Source organism: Oxyura jamaicensis, chromosome 1 (genome assembly GCF_011077185.1).
Source record: "Oxyura jamaicensis isolate SHBP4307 breed ruddy duck chromosome 1, BPBGC_Ojam_1.0, whole genome shotgun sequence".
NCBI lineage: Eukaryota > Metazoa > Chordata > Aves > Anseriformes > Anatidae > Oxyura > Oxyura jamaicensis.
In genome coordinates, this window is record NC_048893.1 from 4,429,540 (window position 1) to 4,448,783 (window position 19,244).

The window sequence follows — 19,244 nt, forward strand, 5'->3', positions numbered from 1 at the left end:
AATAGAAAACCTGTTATTAACCAGTTTTGTTTTCAGAATCAACCTGCTCCTCATATTTATTAAAAAAACTTGTGGTGTGGTAAATTGGTCCTGACAATATTACATATATATATACATATTATATATATATGTAATATATATATATTAATAATATATATATTTATTTTTTTTATGTCTCTGGGTTTTGGTAAAAAAATGCCAACTTAAAACTCACATTTCCCATTGCATCATAGTGAGCTTTGGCCTTGAGCAAAGGAGATCACTGTTTTTTCCACATGTAAAAATCTCAGTGGAAATGTGCAGCTCTTATAACCACTTTGCTGACCTAGTCAGCTGGCCACTTTTTTTTTTTTTTTTTTTTTTTTTTTTTGATGCAAAATGTTTCACGTGAACAGCTCTTGTTTTATGCTTTGTAACATTTTCATGTGACTCATGAGAAGTGATTCATACTTCTATGGTATTCAACAAAGATCATACTTAGAAATTGAATTCTTAGAAATTTTTAATTCCCTTGTGTAGGAGGCACTGTGGGTGCTGCACTCAGGTTCATTATGATAATGTGATCTCAGAAGGTGTTGCATAAGCCAGTTTACAGTAATAAATAATAATAATCACAAAATTCACAAGAGTCTCAAGCTTCTTATTTTAAAAATATATAGTAGAGCCAAGAATAACATATACGAGAGTGTTATTTTGCATTTATAACAGTAGTTACTCTTACATTTAATGTGTGTGAGTGAAAAAGAAATAACAGTAAATTACCAAATAATTGAGCAATAAAATGGAATTTGAGGTCCAGGTTTGAGCCTTTTCCTTGCTAATGTACTTCTAGTACAAATTCATGCAAATTACTGATGCTCCAATACTATTTTCTCTTATAAAATGTACTATTTCATTATGTTTTTGTCCATTATGATCTTAAATTCTCCAGCTGCAAAAAAGTGGAGTAATTGTTGACCTTATACATCATTTAGCAAGGCAGTAAAGTAACGAGAAAGGAGGTCTAGAGGATGCTTATGATTTCTGCTGGGAATTCTCAATGCTGCTCATATATAGCTAAGAATCAAGTAATCATGAAAATGAAGAATTTTCATAGATTTTTTTGGATAGCTTCTTTTCTTTTTTTTTTCCTATTGATTAAATATATAATGAAATTGAAACAAAATATGATTTAAGGTTTGTGTACTTGTGTGCTCTGCACAGTCAAATAATGCATAAAAATTTCCTAATTCAACCATCTTCAGGTTCTTTCACTCCTTCTTTTTCTGTGTGTGTGTGGTGAAGATGGGAAACTGGAAAAAAAAAAAAAAAAAAAAAGTGTGGACATTAAAATCAAGAACAAGAAAAGGAAAAGAGATAAGATAGTGTTTTTTTTTTTTTTTAACTGTTTATGAAAATTCAAATTTTAGATGAAAGTTAGCTCATATTTTCTATTTTGTCAGAATTATCTCACCCATGTAATTTCCATTTCTGTCAATACAGTCATCTTATGGTAAGCCCTCAAATGATACTAATATTTGTAGCAGGAATGAAACAGCTAGAAGAAGGGAACCTCTGACTTTCATCTGAGCTCCTAGATTTTTACATTTTATGTTAAAAGGTCATTTGACAAAGTGCATTAAAAACCCTTGTCACTTTGGAGGATTTAGATTCTTTATTGACTCCAATCTACTGCAATGGCAAACCCTTGCAACAGGTTGCCCTTGGATCCATAACAGCTTTGTTGACATGAATGTGTCCACCCTGCTTGGACCTCTCTTTCCAACAGAAGAAATAACATGTGGTTGAAGATTAAGAAGAGAAGAGAAGGCTCCAGGGTGACCTCTTTGCAGTTTTTCAACACTTAAAGAGGCATTATGAAAAAGATGGAGAGCAACTTTTTGCTCAGTCAGAGAATGAAAGGACAAGGGGGGATGATTTTCAACTAAAAGAAGGGAGATTAAGATTAGAGGTTAGGAGGAAATTCTTCGCTCATAGAGTGGTAAGGCACTGGCACAGGTTGTCCAGAGAGGCTGTGAATGCCCCATCCCTGGAGGTGTTCAAAGCCAGATTGGAGGTGACCCTGGAAAATCTGATCTAGTTTGTGGCATCCCTGCCCATGGCAGGAGGATTAGAGCTAGATGATCTTTAACGTCACTTCCAACCTGAGCCATTCTATGATTAAAGTAACATTCAGGCAGTTGCTATTTTTCTCCAAGTAGAACAATTTGGCATAACTACAATCAAAAGATGATTGTAAAAGCCAGGAACTTTGTCAGAATGACCTTATGAATTATTTTTACAAGGGATGCCTTGATTAGGATAAGATCCCTTTCATGCTGTGTCCATGGCCAGCAGTCCCCTCCAAACTTACACCAAAACCTGCCACAGAAGGGTTCTCTGAAGTCCTTACTACGTTCCCTTCATCTTTGTCCCAGCTTTCACTTTTGTTTCTAGTGAAAACTGAAATTAGAAAAAAAATATCCAGTGACAATATGCTTTAAATATATATTATGAGGGATTTTTTTTCCCCCTTCCTGAGCTGTTCACCATGTTATACATTGAACCAATGCATATGGCTTATGGCAAAGGTACAAAGAAGCCAATTTGAGTTTTTTTAAAATACAGCATTAAATATATAGGAATCTGTTATTATTATTGTTGTTGTTGTTGTTAGTAGTACTAGTATTAAAGAATAAAAGGGGATCTTTCCTGAGCTTTAGAGCAGACATTAAGGGAAAAAAAAAAAAAAAAAAAGGCCATGCAAATATGCCTACTTACTAGTTTTATTTTTCTCCTTTCACATACGTTTTAGTTAGAAAGTTTTTAATATGAAGGTCTTAACCCTAATGACCACATTTAGTTCTTAAGAATTTTTTTCACATTCCCCAATTAACACAGAAACATTTATTTAGAGGCAGTAGAAATTAAGTCCTCCCGAAGAGTTGTCAAGTGACAAATGCATTAAAGGTTAAGATAATGTCCATAGCTCGCTTAGGTAAATACTATCAGTCTGAAATCTCCTTTTAAGGAGGAGATAACCAAACCCACTCAAGAAATAACAACAAACAAAGCAAGACAAAGTAAACTCACATTAAAAGAAATTAGTACCTAACAAAACAGGGTAACAGTTTAACAAGCTACTGGTGCAGCACAAATCTCCTTTAAGTACCAGGAAATAACCCATTGAACCTTCATCACTAAAGTGAAGTCCCCACTTGTAAAACTTCAGATAGCTACAAACTCCTTTGATTCGATGCAAATCAGAAAGTTTTTTTTTTTTTTTTTTTTTTTTTTTTTTTTTTTTTTTTTTTTTTTTATTTTTTTTTTTTTTTTTTTTTTTTTTTTTTTTTTTTTTTTTTTTTTTTAGTGCTATTAGCTTCTCATGTATCTAAACACTAGGTGAGCTGAGAAAGACTGGGGATGAGCAAACACAGGATAGTGTATCCTCCCCTTGCTTATATATTCATTGACGATGGGTGAATTTAAAAACAACAATAGCAACTCTTAAGTGTTTGCATTTCTGTTGATTTCACTCTTTCATCTTCTGGCATAAGGTGATGTTTACTGTGATATCTTGTTAACCACTCTAAAGTCTTTCTGCTTTGTAATCTTCACTTCAGAGCTACCTAGCATTTCCAACTTTAAATTAGGTATTATATCCACACATAAAGAGGTAATAATATAACTTCTGTTATGACTCAGTGTAAGGATAGATTCATTTTCAAATTACATCTTTCCTGGCATATGCAACCCCACTGCTCACCGTCTGGTCTGCTTTCTCCTCTATATATGATCTATGGACAATACAAAAGTGTTTCAACTCTCAGTAAGAGGCTTAAGTCTGTAGCTCAGACTATAGGCTCTCAGAGGCTTTAAGCTCTGAATGGGCTATTGGATCAGCTAGTGTGGCCTCCTATACAAAGCAGGCTGTTACATTTCATTCAGCTACCTCTGCAAGAAGTGTTTGAGCTCGTTTGACTCAGGACTTCCACCTTGTGAAATATATCTCTCAGAATGTGCATTTGAAAAAAAGCCACAACTTGCCTTCATAGTATATATCAATGCTCAATCTACCTTGCCTAAAAATAACTGGCTAAATAACAACATAAATTTGTCTTCTGCCAGTCTATTGCTCCAAAAGTTCTAGACTGACCTGCAGGTGTTTAAAGTATTCACTACTGTGTGAATTATCACCTTAGGTGATAATTTCCCTTGATATGTCTCAAGGTCTTTTTCCATACTGGCAATATTTTCTCTGCTTTCCTTCAGTCATAATGAGTCCTTTAAACTGTCAGGTTTCAGGATGTTTCTTCCTGAGTTACTCCTTGCTACTCAACTTCTTTGTCTTTTTGGCTTTGCTGAGTTTCTATTAACCTGAAATCACTATATTAGATTTGTGCTGAAGCAGTGCAGCAGGTGACAAAATGCCAGCGGGAAACAGTAGAAGCATTGCACTGTAAAATAAATTTGAGTGGCCAAGATACTTAAATTAAAGTTAAGGGTTACTTCATATGAATAGTTACTTCATATTTTCCCTGTGTAAGTAGGACAAGCTGATGTACTTGATGCCAGGTTCAAAAGTAAACACATTCACGTACAAATACTAGCTTAACTATGTAGATGCAGTCCAATAAGCAGCAAGCCTGGCACAGTTCCTCTGTGAAAACACGGAAAACATATCAAAAGCTCCCAAAAGGATCATGGTGAGCCCAGGAGTATGAACCTATGCAAAAGTATTGGCCAAATCCTTTCATGGTATAAAATTTCCTGTCTTAGTATATCAATAAATACAGGAATTTATGTCAACTATAACAAGAGGATAACAGTACCAAAATATAACTAAACAAGCATATTTTTCAATTCTAAGCACATTTCACAAGCCTACTATGTAGTGTCATTTTAAATAAATGCAGTGGTAATGATAGATAAAATGAGTGTTTCTGAGCTGGAGAGGGAGTAAAGCAGGGCTATGCATAGCATAGGCTATGTGGCATTTAGTTCAACTTTATTTCTTCTCAGTCTTCCCTGAGTTTTAAAATCAGTCTCAGAGGGTTGACAGACATTTATGGAGAAGAAGCTCATGTTCGATACATCCTGGAGCTGACCATCTTCTCTGCAAACCCATCCCTTGGCTTGATGCAGAGTTGATGTTCTTCTGCAGAGGCACCAGGAAATGGGAGCCAGCTCAAGCCAAGTCCCTGTAGACCTCAGTTCCTTAATTATGTCACCACTTAGTGGAATAATGAGCACTGATGGGTTGAAATGAATCCTGGTCCCAACAGATTGAACTTAGCCTGTCCCATATCAGCCGTCTCTCCATTTTTAGGTATAGGGTTTCAGTAAAGTAGAGGGCAAGGCCAAGTTCAGAATGGGACTCTGAACAGAGATTGGTATTAATAATAGCATTTTTACTAATAGCATTTTTACACATTTGTCTGAGGGATTTTTTTTCCTGCTATTTATTTTATTCAGCATGATTTTAACATCTTTTGGCTGGTCTTGATTTTTTTTTTTTTTAATTTAAAAAAAATAATCAGAATAAAACAGGATTTGCTGATTTCATACAGCATACATCCTATATAAGTTATTTTCCAAGATCATTGTGAAACTTCTCTATATTATATCATCTATCTCTAATAAAGGAATTAATGATATTTATCTTGCAACTTAGCCCAGTGTTAATTTCTGATACTGGCCTGATAAAGTAAATTGCTGCATGGCAGAGGACTGGCATTTTCAGTGTGGTTAAGGTGGGACCAGCTTTCTCTCTGACTCATGGTTTTGACAACTCATCTCCACCCTCCCTTTTTCATGTCACTGGAGCAATACCTGTCCACTGAAAATCACTGGTGTGTGGCTAAATGTGTGGCTGTATTGCCCTCTAGTGCTGATCCTCAGAGGAGAAGTGCAAATGTTATTACTATCGAGGGTAAATTCAGCCCTTTTAGGAGCTATGGGTCCCCAGGTCCACTACTGAGAGACAGGTTGACCAACTCGGGAGATGCTGTCATGTCGGGAAAAGAAAAGAATTTAGTGTGAGAAGTCCCAGCAGCCAGTGAAGAAAATGATATCAGCTTAAAAGAGCTTTGAGCATCTTATTGCCTCAATGGTGCGTGCATATATGTATATATATATATTTCCTTTGGGGGTTAAATAGGATCCTAATAAAAGCTTTTCAAATGTTTCTCTTATAATAGGAAATTCTGGAAACACCACAGTTTATAAATGGGGACCAGAGAGGGAATGTGCATGTTTTCTGTAGCAAGGATAATATTCTTCTTCAAAGTGGGGTTCATCCTTCAGTACTACTGCAGTCAAGTTTCTAAACTATTGGGATCCACAGGATAAGAAACTCCTTTGGATAGGGAAGACCAAGGATCAGACCATTCTTCTGTCTGAACCAACACAGGAATTTACATCTTCCCCATCCCAGCTATGTTATCTATACACTGGAGTACTGTCTAATTTAAAAATAAGGCTGCCAGTGTGAAGGGTATATTTCCTTTTCACTATGCAATCAATTGTTTATTCATTTATTTATTTCTCTTGCTGTTTTTCTTATGTCCTTCATCAGGTCTTGCAGTTTTCAAAATCTGTCACCCTTCAACACTAGAAGTGTATAACTGAATGTGATTGTTTATAGATCACAACACAAAGCATATATTATGGCAAGAGATACCTTTGTCAAATGCAAGCCATCAGACAGAAGACAGTGTGGCTTAGCTGGCCCCGTTCTTCTGGAACAATCACAGCAGATAAGTCCCAGGCCACCATTTCATGCCCCATTCTGGCTGCATGTCTATTTTCATGACCCGAGAGCCACAACTGACCTAAGTGCTTGGGTTATTCACATCTGAACAGCTGCAAAACTGATTCGTCTATTCTCTTCTCAGTACAATGCACTCACTGCCTAGTCTACCACCATTACCAGTGTTAGTCACATTAGCCCTCACTCATTCAAGATGAAGAAGTGTTTTGTATAAGTGGGGTAGACTATCAATGTTAAGGGACATGCATCTTCATGCACTACTTCTATGAAATACATCCTTCATATGATAAGCAGCCCATGTTCCTTACAGCTACAAAACCACATCCTAGGGAGCATTTTGAGATACAGTGTTTCCCATAAGCCTTTTTCCTCCCTATCTTCAAATCAGATGAGTAAAAATTTTTATTTACATAATTACAGCATCAGCAGCACAGTTGCAACAAAATCTAATGAAAGAGTTTCACGGTTGAATGGCCATGACTGCATTATGGGCTGTAAGAATACACACAACTCTGGTCGACCCTTGTCTCTCATCCTGTTAAATGTTTGCCAAAATAGCCAAACATTTTCTTCTTTTTCTTCCTTCCTTAGCTAAAACTAACTAACTAACTAACTAACTAACATTTTAGGGAAAGATAAACTATGAAAAATGAAAAGTTACAGAAAAATATCAAAGCAAAAATGTCCTATGAGGAAAAGAAAAGTTAAGGTTTCCGAAGAAAACAAAAACTTTTCTGTTTTTTTTTTTTTTTTTTTTAATCCCAATTTTCATCCAGGGATAGCAGTATTGAACAACTTGTATGATCTCCATTGATTTTTATTTTTATTTTATTTTATTTTTTAAATGACAACAATTTATTGGATGTGATTATCACTTTTCTTTGAAAAGAGTTTGCTGTAGAATCATTGCATAAACAACATGTGCTATATCACAGCAAAGGAAGCCTCTTCAGAGTCTTGGCTGTGTGACATGAGGCAGAAGTCCTGTAGGAAAAACAAAACAAAACAAAACAAAACAAAACAAAACAAAAAACTATTTTCTAATGTTGTCTGGGTGACTATCAGGGAAAAGTTCTTAAAGAAAAGAAGTTACCAGTGAACATGCCTGTACAGAACATGCAAACTTACTGAACAAGTTAATAAAGTGTAGAATAATATTTTAGCAGTTCGCTTATTATTAGCAAGAGACCATACCCCACATGAAACATGACTCAGCCAGCTGCAAATATACCCCTCAGTCCTCTGAGGTTTCTTTCTTTGATGCTCAACTTATTCAAGATACTTCCCACCGCCTGCCTCCAATTTTGCTTTTGTTGTAAGTTGTTTAGACATGATTTAAAAACACATTATGGGCTATGGAGTGCGATAAGATGTAAATCAAGCTCATCCAGTCATTCAATCCAAAAATAATATGCTGGCATGGCGGGATATTAGAACCTCTGTAGGATCCCAAGTGAGAAGTCTTGAAACAAAATCAAAGTTATTGTTGTTGTTATTATTATACTACACTGAAGAGTGGAGGATTCTTCCCTATCTTCAATGGGCATCTTGTGTCAGGTTTCCCACACTTTGGAAACGAAAGCAAACCCTTTGATTAGAAAGAATAATACACTGTGGCATATGTGGTGTGGTCTACTGCTGCCTTGTTGTACTGAATGCATACTAACAAGAATGATGGGCAGGTTGACTTTGGTTAGGCGAAATGTGAAAAAAACTAAAAGTGCAATGAAATTCCTTTGGAACTTACTGAGCTTAAGTGCCAAAAATGTGAGGTCCTGCAGTTATTGGGTTCTTTATATAGGCTACAATTTCATAGTATATAATAATAACCTGGTTTAAATAAAATAAAATAAAATGTAAAGAAGGCAAAATCCTCACCTGAAAATTAAATTCCTCAACAGCACTAGGGATGAGTTATGGATAAATATGATTTAAATTATCTGCAGTAAAATACATATTAAATGTGATATATGAATATACCATATCAACTACAATATCAATTATCCATGGCCTAGAAAGTGGTAAGGCCTGGAAATGCTTTCTTTCCAACCGATACCACTTAGTATTTCTCTGTTGACAGTCATGACACATTGGTAGACTTTTCTGTGAAAGTGAATAAATTATTAAATGTCTATTCTGCTCAGTACAATGGACTGATGAGAGTTTTATAATATGGGGAAAACATAATCATTGAATCATTGAACCATTAAGGTTGGAAAAGACCTCCAAGATCATGGAAGGTAATAACAGAAATTAAGTGCTTTGCCCTCTTTCTTTTATTTCACTAATGGTCAAACATTTCAGCATGGAAATGGGAGCTTGTCTGTAAATTCTGTGTTTGACTTGCCTATTGCTTACCCTATGATCACAGGAGTTGAACTAATGCAAAGCCTGAATGAGGCCAAAAGTCAGTCCTGTCCATCAGAGAGTTTTCAGAAGAGACATGACCACTTTGATCCTTAAAAAAAAGCCTGTGACAGACAGACTGATGGTTGGTAGTAATTCTTCAGCACAAAGTAGCTTAACCTTTCTATAGAAGTTCATTATATCAAACAAACAAAAAAACAAAAAATACACCAAAGTGTACACATGATCTCTATTCCTCAGTTTTGGTATCCTTTAGATATGTTGGCCTTTGAGCACCTTGAGAGGGAAGAAACTTTGGACCTGATTCACTATTATATTCCAATCCCATATAGAGCATGGAAGAATGAGGTTGAAGAGTTGCTGTGGTATTCGCAGTGACTGGAGGATTTGCAAAGGTAAATGGTGTGGAGCACAGGTATGGCATGTGCTGAAATTGTCCCAGGAAATGATGAAAGCAACTGAAGCCAAGTAATTGTTCACACACATGAAATGGGATTTCCTCCTGTTCTGAAAGCAGTGGAAAATAGTGAATTATAGACCCTGTCAACAAAAACTGTAGAACTGTGGAGGAATCCAGCTATGTTCCTAACCTTCACATTGAACTAGAAAGTTGAGGATGTCTGTTCTTAGCTGAAGGAAACTGCATCATGGCAAAATATTGATTCACTTAACCTCCTGTTCTGTCCAGATGAGACTAACTTCTGTTACCTGTGGTCATACTAAAGAGAAGGTCACCTGTTCTGGCCGAGAGCAGAAACTAAACAGTCCTAACCCATGTGTTTTGTTATTTGATGACTCACTCTCTAAATGGTGGATAACAAGAGCTGAATGTGATTCAACCCAAACAAAAGTTGAACTCTTTCCCAATGCTGCATTATTGTCAGACATTCCTGAATAAGTGGTACAACCTTATGCAAAATCCAAACAAACCTAGCATGTGAAAATGGCATTTAAGCCTGAATAAAGTGTTAAAATAAACATATTAGGCAGCAAGGATATGTTTTGTAAACACATCAGGATTTGTGAACAGATTGTCATATTACATTAAAACCATTTAAACCCCCATTTGTGACTACAGCCATTTCATAACATCTTTTTCTAAGTGGCTAAAGAGACATATGTGTTTAGTCTGTTAAAAGAGAAAGCAGGCACACATGGGGAGTGATAATTCCTGTGGCTGAGCCTCCATTACACCCTGAGCTAGCTGTAACCCATGTCTCCCCATCAGCACTACCAGAACACAGACAGCACCCCTGAGCTGGCATTGGAAGTCCTTTGTTGCCAGTCACCTCACTGTGCCGAGGCCCCCTCCTCTGCTTATATTTTTTAACAGATTTCAAAACCGTGCTTCACAGTAAAAAAGCACTACCGAACTACCAAAGAACAATGACGGGAAGTCTGGCTCAGCTAAAATGCTTTGGCCTCCATATCTTTGGCCTAATTCTGCTCAGCATAACAGTAACTCACATTCTCAACACTGTAGCTTACAGTGGATCAGGAACCTTAGAGATATTTGAGGGAATGGTGCTCTCTCCATTGACTACTAAGTGGGAGTCAAGACATGCAATAAGACTGTGACTTTTTGGTGAGCGAAATTAGAAGAAATTAATAGCATCTGCACATTTAATAGCTAATATAAAGATATAATATTCATTATATATTATATATTTATATATAAGATATAAATTATATCTATAATATCTATATGTATATAGTCTACAACTTCCTTGCGAGGGGGAGTGGAGAGGCAGGAGACCTTTTCTCCATAAACAACAGTGATAGGACCCGTGGGAATGGGCTTAAGCTGAGACAGGGGAAGTTTAGGCTCGACGTCAGGAGGAGGTTCTTCACCAAGAGGGTGGTTGCGCACTGGAACAGGCTCCCCAGTGAAGTAGTCTCTTCACTGAGCCTGTCTGAATTCAATAAGCGATTGGACTGTGCACTTAGTCACATGGTCTAAACTTTTGTGTAGACCTGTGTGGTACCAGGAGTTGGACTTGATGATCCTTATGGGTCCCTTCCAACTCAGGATATTCTACGATTCTATGATTCTAATATTAAAAAATATATATATCACTCTAAATAACAATATTGTCAAATGGTACATATTGGAGTTTCATGACTGACTACTATGAAGCTTCTTTTTGATGGTACTTTCCCTGTTGGCAAAAGCTAGGGATCTGGCCTAAGATTTTCCTGCTGAAAATGAAAAAAAAACACTAAATAACAAAAAAAAAACACCTAGTATTTAAATATTTTTATGGTTCAGTCATGGACTGATTTCTTATTCCAGGTTAGCTCTTGTCCCACATTGTCCCACACCAGTGTTGTGAATTTTATGTGTTCAGAGACAGGAGGCTGGATTAAAAAAAAAAAAAAAAAAAAAAAAAAAAAAAAAAAAGGCAAAGTATCAGGATCATGCAGGTGTCTGAAGCTTTTTGTATACATTTATTTATTTATTTATTTATTTTTGGAAATACAGAAATAAAGAAGGAAATAAAAGGCTAAGAAGTAACTGTGATGATCTTAAAATAAAGTTATTCCAGCAGCCGGGGACTTGTACTGTCCCTGTTCCCAAGCTAAATCTGTAAAGACAGCTCTGTATTAGAGCTCAGAACTTAACTACACTGGTCACTCAGAAATGGGCCCAGAAGCAGCTCTGGTAAAACACAGTTTACCATTAGCTGCAAACTTTTACAGGCTTAGTTATGTGTGCTGCTGTGAGATGTACACTAATTATTTTACTCCCATCCCAGCTTGGTGTTTCCAAGTTTGCTCACTGGCCATAGCCATTGACTTTTCACAATAGAATTTCAGTCTAGCTGAAGTTAATTAATTTAAATTTGGTTCCAGCTTCCATTCATCTTTCATAAGCTATCCTTTTCCTCTGCCTCAGCAAAACCTTAGTACCTCATCTGTTGGACTGATCCTCATGGACAGTGTGCAGCCTGGGCACAGGTATTAACACTTCTATAGCACTTGCATTGCCACTGAGATAAGCTGCAGAGAGACCTTTTAAAGCTTATTATGAAATATTTTTCTCAGATATAGAAATGCTGGGAAAACAAACACAAAGCTTGTTTATTAGATCACAGTGCCTATAGGAGACATAGAGATTATAAGGCTGTGATGATGATTTACAATTGCATGGGTCCTGCCCCCAAAGGATATATTTTGCGTTTAGGGTAAGGCTCCTTTACTTTACTGTGGCACTGCAGAGGGACCCCAAAATGAAGATATATCCTTGATCCCCCTGAGGTTCATTTCAGGGTAACTGAGCTGCTGAATTAAGGAGTCAGACTCCAAGTGCTTGCTAAGCTGTAGGCAGAGAAGAAGAGCTGTTCAGCCAGTAACTCTGCCTCCAGCTATTTCTACATCTCCTGTTTCCAAACCTGCCACTGCTTAAAATTCCCAGAGCGTACTTTCAGAGCGTACTTTCTGAAAATCAGAAGCTCCTGTTTGGAATATTAACTGTAAATAACCTTCCAAGATAAGCTTTGTATGGCAAAGAGGAAAAAAAATCCTTTGACTCTTCCTTGATGATGTAGCACAATGTGCCCTTACTGGAAACTTCTCCCATTCATCTATGTTGCAGATATGTCTAATGAAATGTTTTTCAACTCCATAGACACTTGCTATACACATCCACATTAAGCCACTGTGCATAGCCATAGCAGACAGATCCGCTGGCACAATAGGACAATCCAAACGAGGTGATGTTGTGTTTCTCAGCTGCCACCATCTGAGAGGATATACAATGAGATACAGGCGAGAACTCAATTAAAATTGCCATTCTAATTCAGATGACTTAAGAATTTCCTTCTCCTGAAGATGGATAAAGAGGTTTCCTATCTTTACATTTCAACCCACTGGCTGATAAATTCAAGGCACTTCTTGTCTGCAGATACAGCTAGCTGCAGACGCTGCCATGCCATCAGAAATCACTTGAGAGAGACAGCCAGGGATTCAAGCTGCTTCTTAGCACCACTAAATAGGTTGATGCCTATAATTCCTAAAACCATAACAGCTCACTAGTAATTTCTGTCATTTCAACAATATAGTTTTAGAAGAGATTTAAAAATGTATCACCACTATTTCATCAAATGCCACATTTCACCTTCTGTAGCCACTATTTTGTATCCTTCTTTGCTATTAAATTGACTTCAGTTCTTCAAATGACACATCTGTTTAAGCCTTATCTGTTCAAAGAAAGCTAATAAGCATAGCTAGGTTTAAAAGGATTAACTTGGATGGGAATTCTAAAAGTTTTCAAACATTCTTGATAGTATTTGCTATTAAAAAAGGGAAAAATGAAAAAAAAAATGCATTTACCTTCTTAAAAACTCTCTCAAACTTAGAACGATGAGAGATTAATTCCTTAGCAGGTTAAATGGATGAGGATGACATTTCTGTGCTTAGGGAAGCTCCTGATATCTATCTAATGTCTCTCTCTGTACTTTTAAGATCTGTGCTGGGAAAGAGGATAAGTTATATATATATATATATATATATATTATTTTGAGCAGTAAAATTCAGAATACCTATACATATGTGAATGTTTTCTTCTGTTATATATATAGTATATATATATATGTATATATATACACATATATATGTATATATATATACATATATATATGTATATATATATATACATCTGAACTGCTGAAAAAAAAATACAAAGAAAAAAAGTTGCTATATGAAATGTTGATATGTCACTTCATTAAAAATAAATAAATAAATCTCTAACCAATTGTTTTCATATTTTCATTTCATAAACATATGTTCCTATGCTCTGTAGTGTACACTTTACTGTAGCCCAAGTTGCATATGTTTAACAAGCACAATAATGAGGTTCAAACAGTCAGAAGTCATTTAAAAACATTCAGAATGATTTTAGATACAGAGGACAAATTCACATCTATGTCAGATAAGCAGCATGAAGTGCACTTTGGGCCCTGGACAAGACACTTGGCTCTGCTGAAATCAGTGCCTGTCTTTCTGAAGAATTCAGCAACAGTGATGTGAGCTATGGGGAGCTGACTTTCACTAGAAGAAATCCTGTATGCATTAGTTTAGGGATAAGAGATGGATGATAGAGGTAAATTTCATGCATTATAAAATTGTGTAAAACTCATGCTCAGAGAGGGTAAGACTGCAAAATTCAGACTTAGGATGAGATGCTTCAGAAAACTATGTACCTTAGACAATGGGAAATTGTCCCAGATTCTGAAATAAAGAATCTCAACATATTGAACTAAGGAAGAAATAGTTGACACTTAAGAAATAGAAAATATTGCTAAATTTACTTGCTGTCTACCACCAGCAATGGTTCAGAACAAGAATAAAGAACTTTTTTATTAGTAGTAGTATTTTTAAGTGAAAATTGAAAGCAGAAAGCTATTGCCACCATTTCTCCAGGAGAGACAGACTCTCACGAGTGATTCTGGCTCTCTGTATATGGATTTTATATGCAATTACAACTGAAAGAAAGAGAAGCCAAGCAAAGCAGACACAGGCACTAATACTATATCTGTCAGTCACAAAGATGAGCTGCTCACCTCTAGCTTTAACCAAATTAACACATCAGTGACTTATGCATAACTTTGGGACTTTAATTCACAGCTTGACAAATGATAAACAAGAAACCAAAGTACGGATTTCACATTTTTCAGTAAATGCTTCAAAGGAAGCTAGATCCAGTGAATAGCCCAAGTGATGCAGTAGGTGTGCTTGCTGTGGCAGAATATCCCAAATTTCGCGATCTGAGTTTTCTTACCACACAGAGGTAGACCAGGAGGTAATATACAGAAATGCATAAAGAGAAAATATGGCTTTTGATTTAGGTTTAGGATCAGCTTCAAGACAACCTAGAAATCTCTTCAGTTGTTTGGCTCTGGTAAAACTAAAACTATAGAAAGTCAAGACAACCTAGAAATCTCTTCAGTTGTTTGGCTCTGGTAAAACTAAAACTATAGAAAGTGAATTCAGAAGGGAAATGTTTATCAATTCTGGATGCAAACCAAAAGGCAGAACTTGTAGGTTGGCTCAGCCCCAAAGGTTCATGTCAGTTTCAACTTCCATCAGTAAGTCAGAGTGGAGGCCATAAACCCACTGAACATCTAATCAAGAATCTTTGGAAATCTAGTTTACTTTCCATCCTCATTTCTGTCTTTTTTTAACCTTTTCTCTCCCCTCCCCCCTTCCCCCCTCCCCCCCCCCCCAACCCCCACTGTAATCTTACAATTGACTTCAGTGGATTTATCATGATTCATTTCAGGTGAAAAGAGATGAACTTTTATTTAATCCAAGTTAAATATTGTTTTCAAATACAGGTAATGTAAATATATATATATATTAGATTGGCAGCTTTTCTAAGTTTTGAAGCTCCATGGGAAAATGAGCCTTCCCATAAAAATCTGGATTCAGTTCTAAGTTGAATTTGTAAACCATTTCCCTTAAAAATTCAGCATGGTTCAGCTTCTAAGACATTGCATCACTGTAATTACTAGTGGAAAATGATCATTTCACCCAGTTAATCTAGTTTGTCTTTGAAAGTATAATAAAGTACTATCTAATAATAAAGTATGTGCTTATCATCTGACCAAGCTTCTAGCTAAAGTACTGTTTACTGATCTAATGATCTGGCTTTGCTTTAAACAATAACATCTAAATATAAACATTATTCCTCCACTTGATCTCCTACACATTTGATTTTATGTAGGTCATTAATGATGCCAGAAAGGATAGGCTTTAATGTATTTAAATAAAATAAATTTGAAGAAGCATGTGGGAGAATAAGAATCTAGCCCAGCAGTTGAAGTGTGTTGGCTAATAATTTCAGTCAGTGCAATGCCCATGAGGCAGCTATCCTATTTAGATACAGGCACTTCTGGCACGTCATAGTGTTGGGCTAAAAACTACAGATCAAAAGACCTATCAGAACCTGGCTGACTGTTCCTTAGACCCAATACAGTGAATAGGCTTACATCTTAAAAAAAAAAAAAAAAAAGAAAAAAAAGAAAAAAAAAAAGAGTAGTTACATCAAAGAATTACTTTAGCAGGTGAGCAGGTATGTAGATGTGAAACAAAGTCCAAAGTGTCTGTTTTTTTTTTCAATGTGATGAGTCCAAGAGACTGAATCAGCATGTTGAAATCTCACATAAAACTCCAGCATCTTCACTAAATAAACGTACCCATAAATATTGTGCTGACAGTTCAGCATGTCAGTAATTGACAACTGCAATTACTCCTCTTTTGTCCATCTTTTTCTGTCAAATAGACACTGAACTGTTATGAGTAAAATTCTTTGGCAGAAAAACACCAACACAGCTGAGAAGCTGTATGAAAGTCCTGAAAGTCATAGAATAAAATAATAGAATCATAGAATAACTTAAGCTGGAAAAAAAATCCAAGATCATCAAGTCTAACCATTAACCTAGAACTGCCAAGTCTACTATTCAACCATGTCTCTAAACACTATATCTACATACCTTTTAAATACCTCTAGGGATGGTGACTCAACTATTTCCTTGGGCAGCCTGTTCCAGTGCCTCACAACCCTTTCAGTGAAGATTTTTTTTTCTGAATATCCAACTTAAACTTCCCCTGGTACAACTTGTGGTCATTTCCTCTTGTCCTATTGCTTGTTACTTGGGAGAAAAAAAACAATACCCTCCTCACTATAACTTCTTTTGAGGTAACTGTAAAGAGTAAGAAAGTCTCCCCTGAGCCTCCATTTCTCTAGACTAAATAACTCCAGCTCTCAGCTGCTCCTCATAAGACTTGTTCTCTAGACCCTTCACCAGCTTCCTTGCCAGTCTTTGGACAAGTCCTCATAGTGATGTAGCCAGGAGAGGTTCTGTCTCTCTGAACAGGAGATGAGGTAGGATTAGGACAGATTCCCTCTGCTCTCATGTGTAGACAAAATGTCATGCCATCCCAACTTTATTTCCTGTTGCCCAAACTTTTTTTCAGTAAAGAATGTAGTTAACATTCAAGAACAGTTTAACTAACTAACTAACATTAAAGTTAGTATTACTAAAAGAGAAGCATACCTTGATTAGTGTTCAGAGACCTTTATTTCAAAACCATTAAATAACATGAGACTCATGCAGTGTGAGAGTTGTAAAAAAATAAAAATAAATAAATGGTGCCAAACACTTGAAAAAAATAGGAAGCTGGTGGTTTAGTTCCATAAGTCACATTTCTGAATGAACAAGAGGATTGCTGGCAGCAATAATATAGTCAATGTGATAAATGTGTACATTCAAGTGAATTGGTCACTCTAAGCATTTGCAGCAAACAAGCAAGGTGCAAGACTTGTGGTCACACCCTTAGAGACATACATGGTAGGGCAGAAGTTGGCCTTGTGTTAGAAGCAGGTGTGTCCAATATTCCCAGTAAATCTAAGTGTCCATATAACCATGACTGAAAATATTGGAAGAACATTTTGTGTGTCTTTGGCACAGCATAAGGAAAGAAGCAAAGCACAGTTCTCTGTGGCTTGAGGGTCACCCAGAAGCTGTTCCCACAGTTCTATTTAGCTAATGAAGTCATACAAACCATGCACAAAGTGGCACTAGTGACCCCTGTGTCGCTGGATGCCGAACTTTAAAGGTAACATGATAATGGTTTTGGACATAGAAACAAAGGAAGCCTATGTGCAACCACATAAGCAGGAGACTGACAAACAAAGATGCTATAGAATTGAAATAGATAATTTCAGGCAGGGAGAATGTAAAGTAATCGCTCCTGCCAGTTCCACTGTTCATTGCCATGCAGGCTTGGCTTTCTGTTCTCCTTCTCTATTTTTCCACCTTTTATACTCAAAGAGATTTGTTTTGTAACATAGAGCAAAAACACATAAACAGAGTTACTAATTCCCCTCCAATTTTCACATACAATCAAACATAGGAGTATCCTACTCAGGGCTGTGAGATGCACTTTTTCTCTTGTGTAAGAAGCCTTGACATAAGATACTGAAAAAAATGGCTCATTAAACATTTATCTTTTAAGTCCTCAAACAATTGCATGTCTTGCTTTCTCTTTCTTTTTTTTTTTTTTCTCTTTCCCTCTTTCCTTTTTTTTTCTCTTTCTTTCCTTTTTTTTTTTTTTTTTTTCTTCTCTTTCTTATTTGCTCCCTTACTCCCTCTTTTTGCATGAACTTTGAAAATAAGAATGGAAAAAAAAATCATGAGTTTATAGTCAATTTGTTTTCAACTTTAAATTCTATAAAAACTTTGGCAATAAATAAAGAAAAATTAAACTTTTTAAGTTCCAACATTAGTTTCATGAGTTTGCTGGTGTATCAGTAAATTAATAAATTAAAATACACTAAAAAAAATAAGGTTTTATTCTTATCATTTTCCATTTTGGTTTAGCACAATGTTTTTTGCTAAACAACATAAGGTAAAGGGAATAAAAAAGTTTATCATCTTTTTTTGAAACCAGAGTTGCTTATGTCATATATGCCTTCAAGTCACAAGAACAGGAGAGTATACATTTTTCATGAAAGCTGTACTTATACATCTGTCTTTTAGTCTTTAATGCATTATTTTTTTCCAGATTGCTCATCTATAGTAAAGAATTTTTGTGGTCCCCATTTTGCAGCTGTAGTCCTGAGAAGTGGACACATTCACAGAGCACTTCTCTACAGTTGAACAACACAAGCAAGCCTTGTGCTCCAGCCCTGAGGCTATGTGGAGTAGCCTGACTCATGTCCACATGCCTAAACTCTCCTTTCTAGAAAAAAAAAAAAAAAAAAAAATAAAAAAAAGTGGCCACATCTGAATTGCCCACTGGGGACAACATTTGTCTAGTGCTATCAACTCTGGAAGAGTTTTTAACTAGCTGAGCCCAGATCAATGTCATGAAATGTGATGATGGCTGAACCAAGTAGACCATAACCATGATCCAGCCTGCCCCACTGCAGGTGGGTCAGGGACAGAGCCACGGGGACTCCTAGAAGGAGAAGAGTTTGGAGACTCAAGACACAAGCTGTTATTTCAGACACTGAGTCCTTCAGCCCCTTTTCCAACAATTTTCACGTAAACAGGAAAATTTACAGAACCTCTATGGTCTTGTGCTAAGGGTCTGTAAAGTCAAAACTTCATGTAAGACTTAA